This window comes from Oryx dammah, unplaced genomic scaffold (assembly GCF_014754425.2).
Source record: "Oryx dammah isolate SB20612 unplaced genomic scaffold, SCBI_Odam_1.1 HiC_scaffold_2, whole genome shotgun sequence".
NCBI classification, from domain to species: Eukaryota; Metazoa; Chordata; class Mammalia; order Artiodactyla; family Bovidae; genus Oryx; species Oryx dammah.
Genome location: NW_024070186.1, coordinates 132003748 through 132028391, shown reverse-complemented (window position 1 = coordinate 132028391; position 24644 = coordinate 132003748). Strand labels below are relative to the sequence as shown.

The 24644-nt window shown below is 37.3% G+C and overlaps 1 protein-coding gene and 1 long non-coding RNA gene across 7 annotated transcripts in view; both read left to right on the top strand.

The window, feature by feature from the left end:
* ROBO2 (roundabout guidance receptor 2) overlaps positions 1–24644 on the top strand; it is a 653625-nt gene that overhangs the window by 210557 nt on the left and 418424 nt on the right. The gene's annotated exons all lie outside the window — the stretch shown is intronic.
* LOC120853357 lies at positions 5790–19284 on the top strand. Its single transcript, XR_005718766.1, has 4 exons — positions 5790–5802; positions 8588–8593; positions 18497–18501; positions 19104–19284. It is a non-coding gene; the product is annotated as an uncharacterized LOC120853357 (long non-coding RNA).

The following is a 24644-nucleotide window of genomic DNA, read 5'->3' as shown; positions in this document are numbered from 1 at the left end:
ACAGGGAGAATGAGAGCTAAATGACTATGTCAAGGGAACCTATATAACCTAATTTATATAGCAGCTCAGGCCTCTCATGAATTTGTGAACAAACACAATAAAAAATGAACACCAGATTGCAGTAATTTTAAATTTCAGCCACCACTGTATTCAGAAATTTTCCTCGATTTTTCTTCTTGTCTGATGAGTAACTAAGAAGTGAGGGATGATTAGCAGGTGCAACAATTCAAAAGAAAATATTCCACAAACTCCATGCAAGCATCTCTTGATAAACTGTTTTGATGAGTGAGTAAATAAAATGGTTCTATTTTTACACAGATATCTCTGTACTTTGTACATATTTGATCATTGATGCTTCAATTGGCATTATGTAGACATATCTATTCACGAAATTTCACTGGTTGGTTGTCAGAAACAGTAATAGCAAAATATCAAAGGCTGGATGAGAAGTATTTTAAAAATTCTGTGTACTCATAAGTAAAATTTTAACTATGTGACATCCTCTTCAGTTCAGTTCAGTCGCTCAGTCATGTCCGACTCTTTGCAACCCCATGAATCGCAGGACGCCAGGCCTCCCTGTCCATCACCAGCTCCCGGAGTTCACTCAGATTCACGTCCATCGAGTCAGTGATACCATCCAGCCATATCAGGGCTGATCTCCTTCAGAATGGACTGGTTGGATCTCCTTGCAATCCAAGGGACTCTCAAGAGTCTTCTCCAACACCACAGTTCAAAAGCATCAATTCTTCAGCGCTCAGCTTTCTTCACAGTCCAACTCTCACATCCATACATGACCGCTTAGTCTGGTGAAATAAAAGTCCTTGTGAAAATTATATGTTTTTTTGGAAGGGTACTCACAGAATAATAATCTCATATTTCTATTTCTAGTTTTGAGTCAAACCATAAAGTACACAAATCCAAATTTAAAATAATTATTTTAAGAAAATAGACAAATGTTATTTTCTTATTTTCTTGTTTCTCCCATATTCAGTTTGTGTTACTTAATGACAACACTATTTTCAATACAACTTTACACTTATGCCTTCTGTAGTTCATTTATCTGGCACGAATAGTATAAATAGATAAAAACAATAATCACCATCCATTTGCTGTTGATAAGAATAGTAAATTATAATAGTAAATTATTATGGATCCCAAATGACAGAGCAGAAAATTAGGGTACAGACAAGTTAAGTCAAGTGGCAGGCTTACACAGGAAATAAATAGTGGCTAAGCTAGTATAAAAACCTTCTGACCTCTGATTCGGGGCTTTCCACAACTGCAGTCTTATTCGTCAATACCAGGAAGCAAACTAAGTATCATGAATATATCATCCATTTGTATCAGCCTTTGCTTTATGTGATTGGAATCTAAAACACCAAGTGCATAAGGAATTGAAAGTCAGACTCTTTGCCCATTTTAATAACTTTAGAACAGTCTTTTTCTTTTTTTAATCAGGAGATTTGGTAATAGACATTTACCAAGCTCAATTCTGTGATCTACTTTGTAGATATTTTGTTAACATGGGAGAAATAAGCTTTTTTAACAACTTATCTTGATTTACTTTTATGCTAAGAGAAGACTCACATTCTGAAATATGTATTGCCTTATGGATTGCAGTTGGCAGCAGTTGTTAGTGTTAAAGATTCACACATTTCAAGTAAGATTGGATACATTTATATTTGTGTCAGGAGAAGAAATAATAGATTCTAAAAAGTTAAAGTGTTACCAAAAGGCAAAACATGGCATATAACTGAAGAGATAGCAATATTCTTCCCTATTGAAGTTCTTTCCTCTAAGGCTTTGTTTTCTAACCAAAGTTTTGGCAAGCAAAATTTCTTTTTTTATGTGTGGGATGGAGTCTTCTTTCACATCTCTGACTTTGAAAAGGAAACATGATTATATAGATAAAGCACCTTAAATCTACGGTGTAGGAAGGTATTTAGTGGAAAAGCAGACACTTAGCTTATGCTATTGTTACCCAGAATATACTCTTGATTGAAGTCTACTGAAAATACTTTCTCTAGTGTGTTGAAATTTCTTTTGCATCCAGCTCTATTATAAATACAACATCATGACAACAGCGACATGACTTGTTTACAAGAGGGTGGTATAAACAGCAAATGTTCTCCCTTAAGACAGCTTTCTTGTTGAACTTCAACAGAAAAGGGAGAAAAAGTGTAGACGAGAGAACAGAAGGAAGTAGTCTCGAACATGTAGAGTCACGTTGAAGGAAGAGGAAAAAGTGGCTGATAGTGTCTTTATGGTTTGCCTTCATTTTATATGTAAGGAAGGACCTTCGAATTGTATATGTTCTTCAATGTGGAAGGTTATGTATGGCCTATTAGTGTGTGCCTTAATATTTGAGGATATTACCTGGTTTGAAATTAAGTAAATTAAATCAAACAAGGGAAGACAAAGGAAAATACTATAGAGACAGAAAAAGAGAGAGATGATAGAGAGAAAGATAAAAAGGAAGAGAGATCCCTAATACCTGCTCTAACCTGTCTTAGTCAACTTTCTGACCTGGGATGTTGCAACAGAAGCTCTCTGAAGGGATTTTAGTTATCGGAATGCCCCTCCCATCTTTATGATTTTTGTTGTTGCTAAATCGCTGAGTCGTGTCCGGCTCCTTTCAACCCCGTGAACTTCAGCACGCCAGGCTCCTCTGTCCTTTACTATCTCCCTGAGTTTGTTCAAACTCATATCCATTGAGTCAGTGATACCATCCAACCGTCTCCTTATCTGTCATTCCCTTCTCCTTCTTTTGATGTTGTGTTAACCGTATATATTTTCCTAGAAATAATGATGGTCTGCATAACATTTCAGATTATACCTGATCATATTGCAAAATGTTAATTTGTTTCTTGCATGAGAAATAGAATGAAGTAAAAATAAGCTAAACTTTAGCACCTTGAATCATTATGAGGTCATGATTGCTAACTATACCCTGATACTAAGTAAAGTGATGATTATTCTGAGTACCAGGGAAGCCTTAGAAGTATCCATGGGAGCATACTGGTCTAGATGGAGAGGGTCCTGTCAGAGCTCCCTGGACCTGGGCATGGAAACTGGGTCCCTTCCTTAGAGGTTAGGAAAAAAATCACCTGGGTAAAATGGGTTGAATATTCTGGGTACAGTATCATGGATTTGCTAGTACAGTCTCAGATTCCTTGGGACATAGATTTATGCTTGTGAAACTGTGGAATCATTGAAGGTGTGAAGTGCATGGATTTTGTCATTAACATACACAACCATGAACCTCAGTATTGTCATTTCTTGGCAGGCAGGTGACCTCCCACAAGTAATTTCAACTCTCTGAATCTCTGATTTCTGTTATATCACACTGGGGTAGTATTGCCTCCTTGATGGGAATGTTTTAATATTAAATGATTCATTAAAATACTTTAGATATGATTAATCCCGAGGCAAATGCTGGTAAGGAGTGAGTCACAGAGATGTCCCAGGAGGTCTCAAAGCCTGGTCCTTGTGTGCACGCTTGCTATGTTGCTTCAGGCATGTCTGACTCTTTTGTAACCCACCAGGCTCCTCTGTCCATGGGATTTTCCAGGCAAGAATACTGGGGTGGGTTGCCATGTCTTCTTCCAGAGGATCTTCCCAACCCAGGGATCAAAATCGTGTCTCCTGCATTGTAGGCAGATTCTTTACAGCTGAGCCACTGGGGAAACCCCTGGTCCCTGCACTCAGCCTTAAAGCTTTTTGAAGATAAGGACCAGATGCAGAAATTCTGTTGTGTTTTATAGTGCACAATATACACATATTAGGACTTTAAGATTGGGTTGCTTCTTGGGATCAATTGTTCAGATTTCTTGGAGTCATGATAGTAAGACAATGAAGAAATAACAGTGATTATATCATTGTGATGTTTGCAATTGGTCCTGTTCATTTCTTTTTAACATTTATTGAATCCCTGATAGGTATCATGCCTCAAGCTAGATGCCATAGGTTATGTAAGGATACATAGGAGCTCCTAGGAGAAGAAATACGTTTCTAATGGAGGACATTTATTAACACATGAAGCAGAATAAATAAATAAATGAATTAAGTGCTAAGTAGATGAACAAGAAGCATATTGTAAGAAATCAGGAGGAGTGTTTATTTATAATTGTTTGAGGAAAGAGGGTAGATGTCAGGAAAAGATGGTGAAAATCAAACTGTTGGACCCAAGTAGGATTGTAATAGTTTGAGAGACAAAAATACAGATAGGAAAATGTACAGCATGCACAAAGGCAGGGATCCATAAATATCCTTGAGTCTGTCCAAGGAAATGTTAGGAGAAGTGTGGGGGATGCTAAAATATAGAGTGAGAAATCTTCGGTAAATCTCTTTGCTTCTTAGCCTATTTCTAGATATTGATGGCGATATTTTGGGGAAATTCCAACTTAAGTACATGTGAACAAATGAATAGCTAATTTTTATAAAAAAATAACAGATCTCTGTACTAATTTTACTTAGATTATGGTAACAAATATTATATTTCCATTTTGATTTAAAATGATGAAGATGATGGCTAAAAATAAAATGAACCAAGTTTTATGCATGTTGCATTTTAACAAGTTGGATGTCTCATTGGAATGCACTGCCTCCTTGCTCCACATTTATTTTTGGAATTTAATAAGGCGCCTGTCATATCTGCCTCAAGGCTAAAAAACATCATGGGGGAGAAATCCAAAGTACTGTCATGTCTGAGTGACATGGAGCCAATTTTATTTTATTTTATTTTCAGGGAATGGGGGGGTGGCTGAAATTAGCCAGCCTGACTTATGAAAAAGCACCGTTCCACCATCTGTTCTAAAGGCCTGTGCTGGTTAACTGGTAATGACATTGCCCAGTGACATTTGTTAGGTGGATTCAACTCAGAGAATCTGTAGAGGATTTTCATTAAAAAATTAGTTCTGTGCATTTTCCTGCAAAGCTCATTCTCATGATAGATTCTGGTAGAATGCCACATATCTCCAGAAGTGGGTCTCATTACCTGAGAAACTTGGGAAGGTAATAACTTCTTTATTTCTTCTTTGTGCTCCCAGAGCACATAATTAACATACTGACTCATTTAGCTCAACTCTCCATAGGATGAGGCTGTGTGAATACAATGGAGACTACAGAGAAACTGTGGCAAACAAGTGGGGTTTCTGATTCTCATCTAGGGTGAGGAGAAAACTCTGCCATTTGCTGCTTCTTTCAAGCTGATGTTTACTACAATGAGACTTAAAAAAAAAAATAGAATCATAACATGTTAGGATTTAAATGGAACCATAATATTTTAAAGAATTTTAAGTAAAACCAGATATCTCAGAAAGATATTAGTGTTGCTGAATTTTTTTATAAAATTGGAAGTCATAGTCAGCTGAAGGACCTGTCTGGGCATAAAAATAAATTGTGTACCTTATATAAGTATGCTGTTGTAATAACTGGAGTAAGTAGTGCTAATATTTTGCTAATTAAGTCTTAGTTAAAGTCTGTTATTTTTAGTAGTTACCATAATGAAAGACTGAAGGCAAAAGGAGAAGGCGGCAGAGGATGAGATGGTTAGATAGCATCACTGATTCAATGGACATAAATTTGAGCAAACCGTGGGAGATGGTAAAGGACAGGGAAGCCTGGCATGCTGTAGTCCAAAGGGTCCCAACAAGTTGGATATGAATGAGTGACCGAACAATAACGTAGGGAACTAAGTTAAATAATGAGAACTTGAAACAGGTGAACATAGTACTGTTATGTCAGATAATATGTATTGTGAACAGAGTCAATTTGTGGTTGGTCAGCTCTTCTAACTTTATTGTTTGGAATTTCCTGCCTCTTGGGTAAAAGGAAAAGAAATAGTCTAAACTAATTTTTAGTGAGTTTGTGGCTTCTTGAGCACAAAGAGAGATCCATTAGTTCTTCCTTGAATTCCAGAAGACCCCTGAGCTAGGATTGAGAGTTGAGTTTGACTTTATAAAGTACCTAGTGTATATATAGGTATGTGTTGCGTAGGTAAGTAAGGGAGGAAGATACCATTGTTAGACAAGTTTAACCTTGAAATTGTGTGGTTACACTCATTCTAATTCCAACTATATAGCTTGGATCAATTGTCAGTTTCATGGAAGATAATTTAGTGGTAAGGCCAGATCTAAACCATTAGATATTGAACCACCATGTAAGAAATAAATGTGAAATTATGAGATAGCAAAATGAACTCAGCACCATGTGGAAGGTGCTGCACATTTTATCATTCTCAAAAAAATAGGAATCATGAGATATCAACTATCTTTTGACATGCTGGCATTCAACATTTTTTTTTCCTGATGGAACTCCAAGGCAATACTGAATGGATTCCCTAAAATATTCTGAAAGCCTTCAAGAAAGCATTTTAGCACTTTTCTGAGTAAACAATGAATTTAATTTAAATAAATTCATTTCTTGGAGACAGTCTGCCTCTTGATTATAGCTGGACTTCATCTTATTTTACACAACCTGTCTCTTTGGGGCAGAATTTTTCAGTCAAAGAAACAGGAAAATTTATTGGCTGTTTAATCTGAATGTTTAGCTGGTTCCCAAACATTGCTTAACTGGTCATTGATAACTGGTGCTGAAAGTTGAATGCAGGTGTGCTCAGTGATGTATATTCAACTTTATGAAAGATTTAAGGTAAATATTAAAGAAAAAAAAAACAAGGGGACAAATTTTAAAATCTTTCATTCTTCGTAAACAATTGCATTTATTATTTTAGTGCTGATCTACCAAGAGAGGAATCATTCTGAACAGGCTGAAGCCTTTTGTCCGTGTCTCTGCTTACAGATTCCAAGCTTAGCACAACTTTATTTATCTTAAATGTATCACTAGTGATACTTGCTGTGGAATTGTGTAATATTTCTCCCATGAGCAGCTCAGAATAGCTCCCAAGCTTTGAGTCTAGTCTTTATTCCTGGAGCTGGCAAGAGTAGCTTGTCATGGAGCGAGGGGAGAAATCAGCAGACTCTATTTATGTTTTAGGTGAGAGGAGACAGTCTTTCTTCTGTATGATTTTAGAATTAGGCTGTACTACAGGGGCATTAGTCTGAATGCCTAACAGAGGGTACTCTGCATATGGGGGCTCAATTAGGGTCATGATAGTGATGAAAGTAATTCCATATTCACATCTCAAATATGAGGCCAGTTGTCAAACTTGAATTATCCTCTCTCAAACACATGGACTTCTCTCCAGTGAGAATAACTGTCCTACTTAGAGTATTTTCCCTACAACCAGAAATCATGAATGATAGAATCGTCTTCCTTAACAGGCTTCCCTGGTGGCTCAGTTGGTAAAGAATCTGCCGGCAATGCGGGAGACCTAGGCTCTGTCCCTGGAGAAGGAAATGGCAAGCCACTCCAGGACTCTTGCCTGGAGAATTCCATGAACGAGCCTGATGGGCTACAGTCCATGGGGTCACAAAGAGTCTAACACGACTTAGTGACTTTCACTTTCACTTTTCCTTAACAGAAAGGCACATGTTGCTGACTTTGGAAATGTTATGTTCTATCCCCTGATAGCTCAGCTGGTAGGGAATCCACTCCCAATACAGGAGATCCCGGTTTGATCCCTGGGTCAGGAAATCCCCTGGAGAAGGGATAGGCAACCCACCCCGCTATTCTTGGGCTTCTCTGGTGGCTCAGATGGTCAAGAATCAGCTGGAGAGGAGAACAGTTCCCCACTCCAGTATTCTGGCCTGGAGAATTCCATGGACTGTATATAGTCTGTGGGGTTGCAAAGAGCTGGACATGACTGAGTGACTTTCACTTTCTTTTTTCTTTGAATTTATATATATATATATATATATATATATTTACTATTTCTTTTAGCTTGATTTGTCTCCCAGATCTGCAACTTACCACCTGTTTGATGTTAAAATTATGTTGTTAAAGTAGTAATAGTGAAAGTGAAGTGAAAGTCACTCAGTCGTGTCCGACTCTTTGTGACCCCCATGGACTATACAGTCCGTGGAATTCTCTAGGCTTTCCCTTCTCCAGGGGATCTTCCCAACCCAGGGATCAAACCCAGGTCTCCTGCGTTGCAGGCAGATTCTTTACCAGCTGAGCCACAAGGGAAGCCAGAGAACACCTGAGTGGGTATTATCCCTTCGCCAGGGGATCTTCCTGACCCAGGAATCGAACCAGGGTCTCCTGCATTGCAGGTGGATTCTTTACCACCTGAACTATCAGGGAAGGCCAAAGTAGTAATAAATTTATGTCAGAGAAAAATTCAGTACAGTGAGTTTAAGAGATCAATTGATATAAGTTTTCTGGAACTTGAACCCTCCAGTTTTATCCTCATAAAGGAAGATTCATTATCAAAAAAGTTTTTAATTTGGATTTTTATTTAATTGATAACTGGAAAAAAAAAAGAAGAAAAACCTAAGGCACTTTTTCTGGATTGTGTGAAAAGTACCTATGACAAGGCATTCAGTTGTGACTTCTGTGCCTGTTTTTTTTGTTTTACAATTGGTTTTGTTCCAGATGATAGTTCTTAAATGTGTTTGATCTAGAGGCAAATAAAGTTTTACTAATATGTGAGGCATTAGTGAAAAACAAAGAATGTACAGCATAGTAGGCTGTAAGAACAAAATGTTTGCAGGAGTTTGAATAGAAAAAGGTGAGTGGTTTCTGAATCATTCACATGGTTCCTGAAAGGCTCAGATTAATATTGCAAGTGACATTTATTTTCAGCTACATAATATCATCTATCAAATTTAAATTAGGCTGTTAATCTAAATTTTAGAAGTGGCATAGTTTTATAACTAAATTTTTTTTATTGCCCAAGACCATAAACTTATGAAACTTAAATCTAAGATTATATCTGTGAATTCATATATGTATTCAAATAATATAAACAAATAATTATTAATATTAGGAGTCAAAGAGGATGTTTCTTTTAAAAATACTTCTTATACTAATCAAATTTGGGGATAGCTACCATACATGAGGGCCTTCCAGGTAGTTCAAGGGTAAAGAATTGCCTGCCAATGTAGGAGACATGGGTTTGATCCCTGGGTTGGTAAGACCCCTTGGAGAAGGAAACGGCAACCCCCTCCAGCATCCTTGCCTGGGAAATCCCATGGAGGAGGAGCCTGGTGGGCTACAGTCCATTAATCACAAAGAGTTGGACATGATTTAGCAACTAAACAACAACAACATCCAAATATGATGATAATGATGATGACATCTAGGACTTAGATCTATAACCACAGAAAATTAAGAGCTGGCTGTAAAGTTCCAAAGTTTTGACTTACTGGTTTTTCCTGATTTTCCACGTGTCAGTTTTAGTTGAGGAACCACCCTTCTAATGAAGCATTCCTAAGAAATTTTTTTCTACATAAATATAGGAAAATCTTTGTTATGTCAGTCCAGTTCAGTCACACAGTTTTTTCCAACTCTTTGCAACCCCTTGGACTGCAGCATGCCAGGCCTCTCTGTCCATCACCAACTCCTAGAGCTTGCTCAGACTCATGTCCGTTGAGTCAGTGATGCCATCCAACCATCTCATCCTCTGTCATCCCCTTTTCCTCCTGCCTTCAATGTTTCCCAGCATCAGAGTCTTTTCCAGTGAGTCAGTTCTTCCAATCAGGTGTTCAAAGTATTGGAGCTTCAGCATCAGCCTCAGTCCTTACAATGAATATTTGGGATTGATTTCCTTTAGGATGGCCTGGTTGGATCTCCTTGCAGTCCAGGGAACTCTCAAGAGTCTTCTCCAACACCACAGTTCAAAAGCATCAGTTCCTCAGTGCTCAGCTTTCTTTATGGTCCTGTTCTCAGATCCATACATGACTACTGGAAAAGCCATAGATTTGACGAGACAGACCTTTGTCGGCAAAGGAATGTCCTTTTTAATATGCTGTCTAGGTTGGTCATAGCTTTTCTTCTAAGGAGCAAGCATCTTTTAATTTCATGGGTGCAGTCACCATCTGCAGTGATTCTGGAGCCCAAGAAAATAAAGTCTCTCATTGTTTACCCATCTTTTTGCCATGAAGTGATGGGACTGGATGCCATGATCTTTGTGTTTTGAATGTTGAGTTTTAAGCCAGCCTTTTCACTTCTTCTTTCACTGTCATCAAGAGGCTCTTCAATTCCTCTTCACTTTCTGCCATGAGAGTGATGTTATCTGCATATCTGAGATTATTGATATTTCTCCTAGCAATCTCGATTCCAGCTTGTGCTTCATATAGTCCAGCATTTCTCATGATGTACTCTGCATATAAGTTAAATATTCAGGGACACAATATACAGCCTTGACATACTCCTTTTCAAATTTGGAACCAGTCCATTGTTCCATGTCTAGTTCTAATTGTTGCTTCTTGACCTGCATACAGATTTCTCAGGAGGCAGGTAAAGTGATCTGGTATTCCCATCTCTTGAACGATTTTCCAATTTGTTGTGATCCACACAGTCAAAGGCTTTAGCTGTTGTAGCATACTGATCTTCTACTTACTTCAAAATCGCTATAATTCATAGTAGCATATTGATTTTAGAGCTTGAACGTCCTGGAACTGAATTCTATTGCAGCTTTGGATTGATTTACTTTGTAATGTTGATCAAGTTATTCAGCTAGGGTCATTTCAGTCTCCTCATCTGTAAAATGCAGGCCCTCGATGTACTTGGCAGATTACTTTTGAGTCTTTGTTGTTCAGTCATTAAGTGGTGTCCGACTCTTTGTGACTCCATGGACTGCAGCATGCCAGGCTTCCCTGTCCTTCTCTATCTGCTGGAGTTTGCTCAAACTCATGTCCATCGGGTTGGTGATGCTGTCCAACCATCTCATCCTCTGTTATCCCCTTCTCCTTTTGCCTCCAATCTTTCCCATCATCAGGGTCTTTTCCAATGAGTCAGCTCTTTGCATCAGGTGGCTAAAGTATTGGAGCTTCAGCTTCAGCATCAGTCCTTCCAATGAATATTCAGGACTGATTTCCTTTAGGATGGACTGGTTTGATCTTCTTTCTGTCCAAGGGACTGTCAAAAGAGTCTTCTACAGCACCATAATTCAAAAGCATCAGTTCTTCAGCACTCATCCTTCTTTGTAGTCCAGCTCTCACATCTGTACATGACTACTGGAAAAACTATAGCTTTGACTATAGGGACATTTGCTGGCAAAGTGATGTCCCTACTTTTTAATATGCTGTCTAGGCTTGTCATAACTTTTCTTCCAAAAAGCAAACATCTTTTAGTTTCATGGCTGCAGTCACCATCTGCAGTGATTTTGGAGCCCAAGAGAATAAATTCTTTGAATTTGATAATGGTTGAAAATTCCTGGACTTGGCTGGCTCCTATTGCGCTTTCAACAAATGTTCAGTGTTACTCCATTCTATCATCATACAGGTGGAAATCCTGTCTCCCTTTCTCCTTCAATATCTCCTTTTCCTGACTCCTCTTGCTCAAGGCAAGGTGAAGCTGGGGCCACATGCCTAAATGTGGTGTATCTCAGACAGAAATCTACCCTAACCATAGCAGTTGATTGGTTTTACTTTTTTGATTTAAACATCATTTTCATCTTTTTTTAAAAGGTAAGTTAGTACAGCTAGTCAAAGTACTTGCAGTTTGTTGGCCATGACTGAGTTGTGAAAATAAAATAGCAGCTGAGGCAGACACGGGTCTTGACTTTCAGAATAAAACATGGATGTGTTAACTGAGTAGAAGAGATGCTCTCTTTGACATTGTCCACATTTCTTTTTTTTTTTTTTTGTGATACACCTGGGTTATGTGTTTGCTTTTTTGTGGCCTTTATTTATAAATGAGGAGAGACCACTCTTCTTTTAAAAATAAAACCAAACCTGATGCTTAATATGTGACTTGGAGTGACAAATGTATGCTGGGCTTATTCATAAGTCACTTCACTCATATTCAATGGAACTTGATTTTTTTCCAAAGAGTAAACAGTTTGCATCTTCTTTATAATTTAGCGATAAAATGTTTTTGTAAATGAATTCTAACTGGGCACCTGTTTAGAAAAGGTGACTTATTCTGTTTAGGAAAATTAAATTAAGTTAATTTAATTTAAAAACACTAAATTAATTTATATAGCTGGTTGTATTAACCTTAAATTTATGTTACTTTGAAAAATATGTGGGAGCTCTGACATTGGCATTAGACATGTGTGTGGAGCTTTTTAAGATTCTAGATAAAGAGAACTAGGAAATACTGCAAGTAAGTTTTTGAGAAGTAAGCACACTATAGGAGTCCTCAGTTGGCATGTCTCTGCATTTTTCCAGATGGCCAACAGATGTTTATATTTGTGTAAAGAGGGGACTGCCTCTGAAGTACACGATTTCAACACTAAAATTTTGACTTTAATGAGAATATTAGAACGGTTGCTCCTCGGAGATGGTTTCAAAAGTTGAATTCAGAAATCAACAGTGTAAGTTCATAAAAGCCAAAGAAGTATATCTACAAACTGAGTCAAATATTTAAATATATTTGCAGGGAAGAGGTATTTAAAATTAAATCAAGTGTAGAAAAATAATTTCTCTAGAAGCAATTTACATAAAAAGCTGTGTGCTGTAAACTGAAGAAGTATAGTATTCATTGCATGGCTCCATTTCAGAAGAAGCTGTCTTCAATTTTGTCTTTTAAAGGTCAAATCTAGTATTACCAAAGAATCATGAAATGTATGTCTTGACATGAAACAAAGTTTTCTCCCGGGTTAAAAAAAAAAAAATCTAGTTGGGTAATAAAAATCATACAGTATGGTCAATAGGTGTGAATGAATTTAAAATGATGCAAAATCAGTATTTTTTTCTTCTTTGCTGCTGAGAAATGACAACATATGTTGGCACCATGAAAATGGCATATTCTTCCATCTAAATATTTGGGTTTCTTCCATAAGAAGATTGTGGCTTTAATAGACACAGATGTGGATTCTAAACTCTAGAGGCAGTAAGCAGGAATTAATGGTTAAGAAACAGCCTAGAAACATGAATAGAAAAATTGACATGAAACAAAACTCTTAATCTATTATATTTGAAATGTAGTATTATAAATAGTAAAAAGAACACATTATAGTTATTGTTTAGTTGCTAAGTTATGTCCAACTATTTTGTGACCTCATGGAGGGCAGCCCGCTAAGCCCCTCTGTCCATTGGATTTTCCAGGCAAGAATATTGGAGTGGGTTGCCATTTCCTTCCCCAGGGTATCGTCCCAAACCAGGCACCTAACTAAAGTCTCCTGCATTGGCTTGCAGATTCTTTACCACTGAACCATGGGGGAAGCCTGAAAAGGAACATATTGAACATAATTTTTCTTTTCATTTTCTGTTGTTTGCTTTGCTTAATTACTGTATTTAAAGAGAATTTAGCTAAGTAGTCACTTATGATTTTGTTTGACAAGGTATTAAATCTATTCTTTTGTTTTGTTTCTTTAAAGGCATCATCTTCAGTTATTCTAGTGAATAGTGGATGTTCACATTTTATTTGGATCAATGTAAAACTTAGTTTTTCTAATGTGGTTGCTGTTTTTCAGGAAGTAAGAAGACATAAAACTTAGAAGTAACTTTGCAATGTAGTTAGTAATTAAGGCATTTCTTTTGGGGACTTTTTGAGAGAATGATGATTTTATCTCCTTTATCTAAGCTAAGAACATAAAATCTTAAAACAAAATTACCAAAAATTCTTACCATTAGTCCATGTAAGGCTCAGATAGAATGCCTTTCAGAACTGCTAGAAAAGAGGGAAGAGTTATTCTACATTAAAAATTTTTATTTTATTACAAGTTGTTTATATTATTAATCTCTTTTTTGGTTGTGAAATTAGAATGAGAAGTTGAACTACTTTTAAATTAAATCATTTGTTAAAGGCCTACTCTGTTTTAGGCACTCATTTCCGTTACATTTATTTAACCTTTATTTCCTTATTGAACCAGCATTCCATTTGACAGAAGAGGAAACCGAGGATCAAAGGGGTTAAGTGTCTTGTTCGGAGTCACTGGGCAGAAAAGTGGCGGAATAGAAAAAAAGTCCCAGTTCTTCTGAACCAAGCTTTAATGACCTTTTCATTAAATTTCAGTTGTCAGTTTTGTGCATCAGAGGCAGGCTACTATATCTTTTCTCAGAGATAAAAAAAAATATTGACTTGCAAAGTTTAAACTGTGCTTTTGATGAAAAAACTAGAGAAGGTGAGATTATTAAGATTCCAAATATCAAGGGATGTAGGATTAACACTGGGGACTGGGTTTTTTTATATAGATAAAATAAACATACAAATGTGATATTACTCAGTGAAAGTAGAGGAGATGAGAACTTTTGGGAGGTTTTGAAATCAAATTCAGTAAAATGATTTGAAAGTAGAGAAAGCCTTTCTTAAATGTTCCTTTAAGTTTAAAGACAAGTGTGGCAAAATGAAAATTTTTAAGAAGTAATGAAACAAGCTGAGTGTGAAGTGGCTTGTGTTTTTAAAACAATTCAACTACTGAGTAGACGTAGTATAGATAATAAATACATTTAAGCTCCAACTTTAGGATTAGACCATGTGACCACAAATCTCCAGTGCCACCTAGTGGTGGCAAGTCTGTTTCTTAGGTTCCCTGAGCGAGAAAAATTAACCTCTGAAGTGCTGAATACTAGTAGAAGATGCGGTTGGTTCTGAACCCAGGAAACGAACAGTCTGGGGGGACACAGTTACTATGCACACTCTTACTAGAGCAATTCAGAAGTCCCATAGATTTGGAGAACAAAGCTCTTTTATAGACATCAGAGGATAAAGACATGAGCAAGAATAGGGACGAAATTTCATTTTAGATTCATGTTCATGGTAGAACAAAACATTCTGTTTTAATGCAGCTCTCTAACATCAATACTGTTTTCATCTAGAAAAATATGTTTTAATTTACTTTGTAGAAAGCAATGAGAAAAGAGTCTTGCCAAAAGGAATGCCATGGGTATATATGAAAAATTTGCTGTTTCTTCTCACATTTAGCTGTACTTATGATACTGACCAGTGTTTCTGTCTGGAGGTTGAACATTTTCTGTAGGTTGTACACCAGCTTTGTTGTCAGCCTTGAGCATGTGTTTCAATTATCACATCAAAAAAAACTTTGATTCCAAAATGATCAATTATTGAAGCTCTCTGTATGTGATAGCTAATGTGTCTATAAACTCATTAACCCAATGAAGCCACCTAATTGTCAACAGTTGATCAAAATTTGGTTTGTCTTTAGATAATTTCTCTTTAGCTGCCAGTGATCCTCTGGTTTTAATTTCACTAGCAGAAATGGTACTAACAGAACAAAAAGTATAGATGACAACAAAAGAGAAATTTGAGACACTATTTTATTATCCTACAAAAATTTTAAAAGTCAATACTTAAGTATCATTACTGTTATTATATTTTATAATGTTTAAGAATGTTTGTGATGCATCTTTGCACAAAAAACCAGGTCTGTACCAATTACAAGGTATGTGATTTGGGAAAATCATTTAATCTCTTTCCTTCTGTGCATGATGAGGATGCCATCAAGGTCATAAAATATAAATAGAGGTCACAGAAGTTAAGTCCTTAGTGTGCTTTTCAATAAGTTGGTGTTTGTGAAAATGATACTCAAAACATTCTCTTTTATTAGCATAAACATCTCATATCTTATTTAGCTTAAAGACAGTAGGAGGTTTAAGCGTTAGTACAAAAATTTAGTACAAAAAACTTCCATGATTGATCAGTTGGTATTCTAAAGGACTTTATTTGTGGAAAACACTGATGGAGAAAGGAGAAAAGAAGAATACGTTACTCTCAAGACAGCCTTTTGCTAAGAGCAGAGGATCAAGCCAAGGCTGACAGGGAGCGCTGAAACAAACCAACCCTGGTGCCCTCTGAGTAAGCCAGCCTAGTTACCCCGGTAATTTACATTGTGCACCAGTGATTTCCTAGGGAATTCTTAGATCCTTTTTGAAAATGGTCTTCGCATTACACACTCATACAGCACTGCTAATGAAAGCCCTTCTAGAATACAACCTCATTAGCTCTCGCTTTTTGCTAATCCACAAATTCTATCCTTCTTGGTGGACACCTGGTGGTCCCCCTCCCCTCCCTATGTCTCAGCAGAGATATAATTGCCAAGGAGTGGCGCGAGGTTTCGCATTACCTAGTTGTGTGGCTGATGCAGGCTCTTCCATGAGTCTGTTGTCAATAATTAAGAGCTATGAAAACACTTGGCTAATTTACACTTGATAATCTGCATTGAGGGTCCCTGTGATCACCAGCTTCTCTTTTATTATTCAACTACACGTGGTGCACAAATTAGACTGAGCTCTCAGCAAACCATATCAGGGAAAAGTTTGGCTTTTCAGCACACAGGATGTAGCCCAAAGGTTATGACTAGGCAGAACCAACAACCCTTTGGATGATCTTTATTGCTGAGAAGCTTCACAGAGCATGTGGGACATTAGAAGCTCTTTTGAACACTGAGATGATAAGACCTGGGAAAACTTAATTGGCAAGCTGTTGTGGTCAAATGCAGAGACCATGAAAATGGGCAGGCACTTTGAATGTGCATAGAACACTAGAAAAGTATTTCTAAAAGACCTATTGCTAGAACAATAGGAAATCACTATATATTGACTAAAAGAAATAAAAGTGTTATTTTTTAGAAAGTACAAACTCTCAATAACAATAAAGAAGGGCAAAATAGTCTGTATGTAAAGAGTGAAACTGGAAATGAGTGCTCAGTTGTATCCTACTCTTTGCAACCCCATGTACTAGACTGTAACCCACTAGGCTCCTCTGTCCATGGGATTTCTCAGGCAAGAATACCGGAGTGGGTTGCCATTTCTTACTCCAAGGGATCTTTCTGACCCAGGGATCAAGCCCGTGTCTCCTGCATTGGCAGGCAGATTCTTTACCACTGAGCCACTTGGGAAGCCAAAAACAGTGAAAAAACGGCTGGTTTAAAAAAAAAAAAAAAAAAAAAAAGTCAGATTTGTGTTTTCAGCAGCATTATCTCAGCAAAGGATTGCCTACCTAACTAATCTGATTATTTCAGTGCCATTCAGGGCCTTTATAATTTTCTGCTTCCAGCTTAAGAAGTGAGAGATTGGTAGTGTAACTAAAGATGTTGTTACCAGTATTTTCAGATTCCATTACAGGTTAAGACACAATTGAGAAAAAATGAGTAATAAGAAAAAATACCATAAAGATTTTTGATAATGATGTGTCACGATATGTTATTTGATCCTATCTCATAAATAAAATGCTTTGTTATAATGTCATTTAAGCATTTCTTCAACTAATGTCTTGAGTGGAATCTGGAGCAAAATAATGTGTATTAAATTTTGCTAGCATATGACAAAAGATTATAGTTTTATATGCTATTGATAAGCCACATTCTGTGAATTTGAAGTAATGAGCCAGCATGTCAGAGGATCACGGAAAGTATGTATCAGTTCAGTTCAGTCACTCAGTCGTATCTGACTCTTTGCGATCCCGTGAATCAAAGCACGCCAGGCCTCCCTGTCCATCACCAACTCCAGGAGTTCACCCAAACTCATGTCCATCAAGTTGGTGGTGCCATCCAGCCATCTCATCCTCTGTCGTTCCCTTCTCCTACTGCCCCCAATCCCTCCCAGCATCAGGGTCTTTTCCAATGAGTCAACTCTTCACATGAGGTGGCCAAAGTATTGGAGTTTCAGCTTCAGCATCAGTCCTTCCAAAGAACACCCAGGACTGATCTCCTTCAGAATGGACTGGTTGGATCTCCTTGCAGTCCAAGGGACTCTCAAGAGTCTTCTCCAACACCACAGTTCAAAAGCATCAATTCTTTGGCACTCAGCTTTCTTCACAGTCCAACTCTCACATCCATACATGACCACTGGAAAAACCATAGCCTTGACTAGATGGACCTTTATTGGCAAAGTAATATCTCTGCTTTTGAATATGCTATCTAGTTTGGTCATAACTTTCCTTCCAGGGAGTAAGCGTCTTTTAATTTCATGGCTGCAATCACCATCTGCAGTGATTTTGGAGCCAAAAAAATTAAGTCTGACATTGTTTCCACATTTTCGCCATCTATTTGCCATGAAGTGATGAGACCAGATGCCATGATCTTCGTTTTCTGAATGTTGAGCTTTAAGCCAACTTTTTCACTCTCCTCTTTCACTTTCATCAAGAGGCTTTTTAGTTCCTCTTCACTTTCTGCCATAACGGTGGTGTCATCTGCATATCTGAGGTTATTGATATTTCTCCCGGCAATCTCGATTCCAGCTTGTGGTTCACTCAGCCCACCGTTTCTCATGATGTACTCTGCGTATAAGTTAAATAAGCAGGGTGACAATATACAGCCTTGATGTATACCTTTTCCTACTTGAAAAGTATGTATAGGAGATTACAAAGGTAGATTCAAACCCACTTGTATGAATTTCAAGTGAAAGTGTAGCTGGAAATTTTAGATCAACCCTAAGGTTAAAAGTGGGATTAGCTGGTCTAAGTAATAACCAACATAATTGAACTAGGTAACTTTGTGAGTGGGAGGGACATAGTAATATAGCAGTTCAAGTCTGTGTTACTTTTTATCTCATTCTATATCCTTTTTCAGTTTTCTTAACTTTAGAAGTTGGAAAATTATATTCCTCTTCCTCAGATGGGCAGACCATTTAAAAAATTCAACTAAGAGTTTCAAGTATTTCGATATTCATCTCTGCCATGACCCTCTTCTATAGAATCCTACTTCTGCCTCAGAGTTCAGCATAAATGCCTCCTCACTGACCTTCTGCTGTACAAAACACACACACACACACACAAAAGGAAAAGAAAAAAGGTGTGATCTCTTCGTTCAACTTCCAAAATATCTTTCTTTAAGAATATATAACTTTTATCTAATGCACTCATTGTGGTGGCGGTTTAGTCGCTAAGTCATGTCCGATTCTTGTGACCTCATGGACTATAGCCCATCAGGCTCCTCTGGCCATGAAATTTTCCAGGCAAGAATACTGAAGTGGGTTTCCATTTCCTTCTCCAGGGGATCTTCCCCAACCCATGGATCGAACTTGGGTCTCCTGCATTGCAGGCAGATTCTTTACTGTCTCAGCTACCAGGGAAGCCCTTATGTACCTGTTAATCTCCCCAGTTAGGTGAGGCAAAAAAAATTTTTTTCTCAGTGGCTAAGTCGAAGATCTCTCTCGGTAAATGTCACATTGCACTTTAAAATATGTGGGTTATTATCAAACGTCCTTTCATATTGATTTCTAACATAATTCCACAGTGGTAAGAGAACAGATTGTATGATTTCAGTACCTTTTGTACTATGAAATTTTTATACCTTGTTTTATGTCTCTCTATATGGTCCAGATTCTTCTAGTTTGCAATCTATGGGAACTTGAATAGAATTTTATCCTACTGTTGTGTGAAAATTGTATAAATCTTAATTATGTTGAATTTTTTCACAGTTCTTTTCATGTTTACTGTATCCTTCTACTTCTCTGTATGTGCATTCTATTAATTTTTAAGAGATTGATATTGAAACTCCAACTAAAAAATCTTAATTTATCTACTTCAAAATAACTGTAACATATAGGTGAACTATATGTAACCTTGTTCTATATTTTCTGAGTCTCCTGTAAGTGTGGTATCATACTTTCATAATTAAAAAATAAATACAAATTAAAATATGGTCCCAAAAAGAGATATTAAGAAAAGATGAAAATAAGCAGAGCTTAATATTAGAAATTGGCAAAATAAAGAACAGTGACAAAAAGGGGATGATTATATGCTAGCTGACATTCTTTTACAAACCCTTATTTGCTGAAAGTTTACCTTAGCATTTCATTTCAGCAGCTGAAAATGATAAAAGAGTAAGAGATATGAAAAATTACATGCCATTTCACAATCACTTCCGTGCTTTGTCTGTTTGTCCCACTGTGATGGTTCAGATGGTTCCATTTAACCCTCACCTCTAGCTATTCCAGCTTCAGAACCAGTATTTATTGCCACATATGGGCTGTGCATGGCAGCTGCAAAATCCAGATGCCAAGCTTTGGAATGTATTTTTACAGCAACACCATCTGGGGCTTTGGCCAGCCGCCTTCTTTATTGTCTGTTGGATGTTTACACTAATTGTTTTGCTGGGCCGTGGTACTACCTGTGGGACATGCTGAGGGTCAGGCTGTTTATGAGATCCTCTTGTCATTTTGGTTAGAATTTCCCTTTAAACTACTCTCCAGTGCTATCAACTTATTCCTCTTAATGTATTTGCGATGTCCTACAGAAGTCATAAAACAGGTGGTCCTTGAGTCTAGGAAAGAAGAGGGCTGTTCTCATAACACTGGGTTAGGATGTCTTCCATGGATGCACAGCAGCTTCTTTGTGGATATAGGGGAAACTATGAACAGCCTTCTAATTCATCAAATATACTCTTGGACACATTTATTATTTAAGACATACTATTATAACTCTCTGTCCCACTTACTGAAACAGTGTATTCATCTCCAGTCAAGGTGATAATAACTCCACAGCACAACTAAACTATTTCTCAGCAATCAATGGACTGAGACTCCATTGAATCTCAATTCCATTGAATTACTTTGAAGATTCCCTGGATGGCTAAGATGTCTATTTGTGATCCTTAGAACTGTGCTTTAAGAAGTTTCTCGAAGGTGAACCAAACTGATGCACTGATTTGAACTCCAGTTAACCCATCATTTGAAATGAAGCAATAAGGCACAAAGAAGATTCAGCTCAAACAGTAATTTAGTGTGTTGTATTTGGCAAGAGGAATTGGCTCTGAGAGTTTAAATGACTTACCCAAGGTCACACAAGCCGTAGATCCAGAGAGGAGGTGGAGCTGCAGTTAGTGCAATTATTTGATGACAGTGGGACTGACAGGAGAGTCAATCATGATAATCGAATCCCTGAAATGATTAAATGACCTAATAGTTGTGCACCGTCCCCTTCACTTTCCCTTCTCTGACACTTGTGCTGCCCTAGTGGGTAATCTCACCTTTGGCAGTGACTTTGCAGATAGAGGATATGGAGCAAGGCTGAAGCCAGGCAGAAACATGAAGGAAACCACATCGGTTTGATTCCTGGAATCTGGACTTCATGGGAATTTAAAAGATAGGCTGCCAACCCAGAATTAGTAATGAAATGAGGTATTCCCAGGCTCCTGGTTTCTAATCGACCTGTCACATATCCAAGGAGGTATCTCTGGGCAAAGAGAGAGTGCGGGAAGACAGTTTAGTGGAGATCTGCCTCTGCATTCTTTGTCTGCTATAGAAACAAAGAGCTTCATTTTAAATAAAGCCAGGTAGGGAGATAGAAACAAGACCCTCATCCTCACCTCTACCCAAATGGCAAATGCGTGCTTGGGAAATGCCCAGGGGTTCACAGAAACAGCCTCACAAGTTCTGCAGCCACTTAAGAAAACAGTGACAATTAGATCCAAGAGAAAGGTGATATTCTCAAAGACACTTTAAATAGGGATGAGCTGTTCAAGCTTTTCTGTAGACTGAGAATAGATCTTTTAAAATGATATTTAGTCTTGAATAAGACATATTACTATACTATGTTGTCAGTTCTCTAAGGAAATGGCATAAAAGGGAGCTGTTATTGTGGCTTAATCCTTTGTTCTGGAGAATTTGCTTTTATATACAAGGATATGTTTTAATCAGAAAGCACGACAATATTACTATTCATATATCTGCAGTGGAATGCTGAGATCTAAGATACACAGTCATGTATGCTCCTGTATGCATATTTGTGTACATATATTTTAAAAACTTAGTTTATTACCTCAGTTGGAAGAAAGTCTACTTTCTACAAAGAAACTACTGCAAAAACCTATGGTTGTTCTGTTGTAGAAAGAATTCATTTCAATTTCATCTTTTGTGTGAATGAGATGGGAGAAAAGTTTATAGTACTCCAAAATATCCTTACATTGATTGACATATTCTCAGGCCTTCTGAAAAACAGTAGTTTACAGCTACCAACCTGGTAATTTTCTCTGCCTCAATTTTGTACATTATTTTGCTTGCTGGAAAATAAATATTTCACAGAATTGTTATGGTTGGGAACAAATGCATCACCCACTCCATCATTTCGTACAGTAGACAGAGGATATCTTTGAGATGAAGCACAAACAAACTGATGTCCTCAGTGAACCAATAAGTTATATGTGGTATATAATGTCTAGTGATTGAGAAACATATCAGAGGGTTCTATTGTTTTGCCTTTGTTTAGATACATATGTTTTGCAAATTGAAAAATGGCAACATTGTGGTTAAGATGTGCAAGAGGTGGAAAAAATAGTGAGTTCATGATCAATTTGACCTATGTTAAAATTCCACAAAGGACTCACAAAAGGGCACTTGTGTTGATAGGTGTATGGGGAGTTGTACCTTCACAATGAGTGAGTGTTCTCTTCATAAAAGTCTTCTGATGGACCTTGGTTATACATCTCTGTATGTAATGGATTGCAAGTGAAGAAACTCTTGGGGGTTCTTCTTAAAGGGCCAGCTTCAAGTTGAACCTGGAAGTGGGGAGCAAGCTTTGATGGTGGCTTTGGGGGCAGAGGATATGTACACGGTTGCAGCAACAGGAACATGCACCCACACCAAGAATCCAACATGTATAATGAAAAACTCCCCAGATAAAGTATATAAAAAATGGTTAAAAACGACTTGGGAAGTCATGCATATTTTAACCATTGTCATTTAGCATCATAAATCAAAGTTGAGATATTATAAAATAGGCAAGTGTCACATTCAGTCTTTGAGAGAGAGAGCAGATAAGCTTGATGATGAGAAGGAGGGGGAGGATGGACATGACGACTGTGGTGATGAAGATGTTCTGTGCGTGCTGTCATTTCACTCGTGTCTGACTCTTTTGCAACCCCGTGGACTGTAGCCCACCAGGCTCCTCCATCCATGGAATTCTTCAGGCAAGAGTACTGGAATGGGTGCCATGCCCTCCTCCAGGGGACCTTCCCAACCCAGAGGTTGATCCCTCATCTCATGTCTCCTTGCATTGGCAAGTGGGACCTTCATCAGTAGCGCCACCTGTCGATAGCTAACCTTGCTATGAACGGAGTGCTGTTACAAATACTGTGGTAGTGATTCTATATAATCCTCATTTTACATCTTAAAAAAAAGGAAACTGAGACCCTGTGCTTCCATACATTCTTCAAGATTCCATTTTCTGTGTTGTAGTGTGTGTCTCTGGAACAAGTTGTAAAATCATTCGTAGGGTCATCTGATCAGGTATGGAAGTTTAAAACCCTGAATTATGATAGAGGCGGAAAAAAGCTCCCATTCCAAAGATAGGTGTGCCTTGAAGAAAGTAAAGCTAAGTTTTAAGCCATTTACCTATTGTAAAAATTAGAATTTCTAATGTTTTAAATTCACTGCTTATAACCAATAGGGAGTACAGCTATGATATGAGTAGTTGCAAAATCAGAAAATATGTTTGTTGATAAATCTAGTCTAAGTCTAAACTATAAAAGATCCAGGGGAAAAGTTTCCGGTTTCAGCTTTACGAGTGAATCTCTAAGTGGACTTGCTGATTGTTCATTATTGATCATATCCATCCTCAGCTTCTTTTCACACCAAACTGATTTTGTAGCAACTGCCATTTCACACGAACTTCTAGAATTATTTTTTCCCCCTTTTGCTTGCATACATTTGGAAAAAGGTTGTAATTTCCATCCATATTTATTCTGCTTTACTCAGATTTATTCTCTGCCATCAGAGGAATATTAAATTTACATTTTTATGTTTTTTTTTCCCTCCCATTCTGAAAAAGGCCTGTGTCTGCTGGGAGGTGTTATCCTGCAGTTTCTCAGTTTGATGCTTCTAGAGAATCAATGCTATTTTGTTTTGCCCTGATCTTCCATTACCATTCACAGGTGTCTAGAATCACAGGTTTACATTTTGGTTGTTTTTAGTATATAGATGAACGTGTAATAAGACAAATATTTTTCTCCCTTTGCCCCTGTAACCTTCTCTGTTTCTTTGACAGTTTTATTAGTCATTATATAAATTCTTACAAGTCTGAAGAGAGAGCTGCCTTCCCACTTAACTGTTAAGTAAATGGAGAGTGTAATTCAGATAATAAAACGTTTTAAAAATTAAAATGGCATATAAAAATTAAAATGGCATATAAGACAGATTATTACTTCAGGTATGCCACTGCATAAAATATCTTGTTGAAATACCTTGAACAATTAGAAAATTGTCTAGATGGATGGTTTCCCATTTTACTGCATAAATACTGAATTTGTTCACTTATTCTGATATAATTGGAATAAGAAATCAGTAATTATTGTAATTCAACAACCAATTTCTTCTAATATGCTGAAAAAGCTTCACTTATATCACTTGATTCATCCTTATAACCTAAGACATGAAGGAAAGGCAGGCATTATGTTATCCCTGTTTTCCAACTGAAGAATCTGAGAGAGGGAAATAGAGGCACTTGCCCATGGTTTCACAAGTATCTTAGACTCAGAAGTAGCAGAAGCATGCTGTTTGCTTACTGTCTGTTCTTATTCTGTAAAGTGTAGGCCATTAGGGAATTGATCTGGTAGGGGGAGAAACATCTGTCTTAAAATCAGATGCCTTTTACAAATTCGTATGCTTTGATATAATTTTAATAAGTGTATCATTGCTTGCTTTTTTATGAGAGATGATTTAAAAGTGAAAAAATAC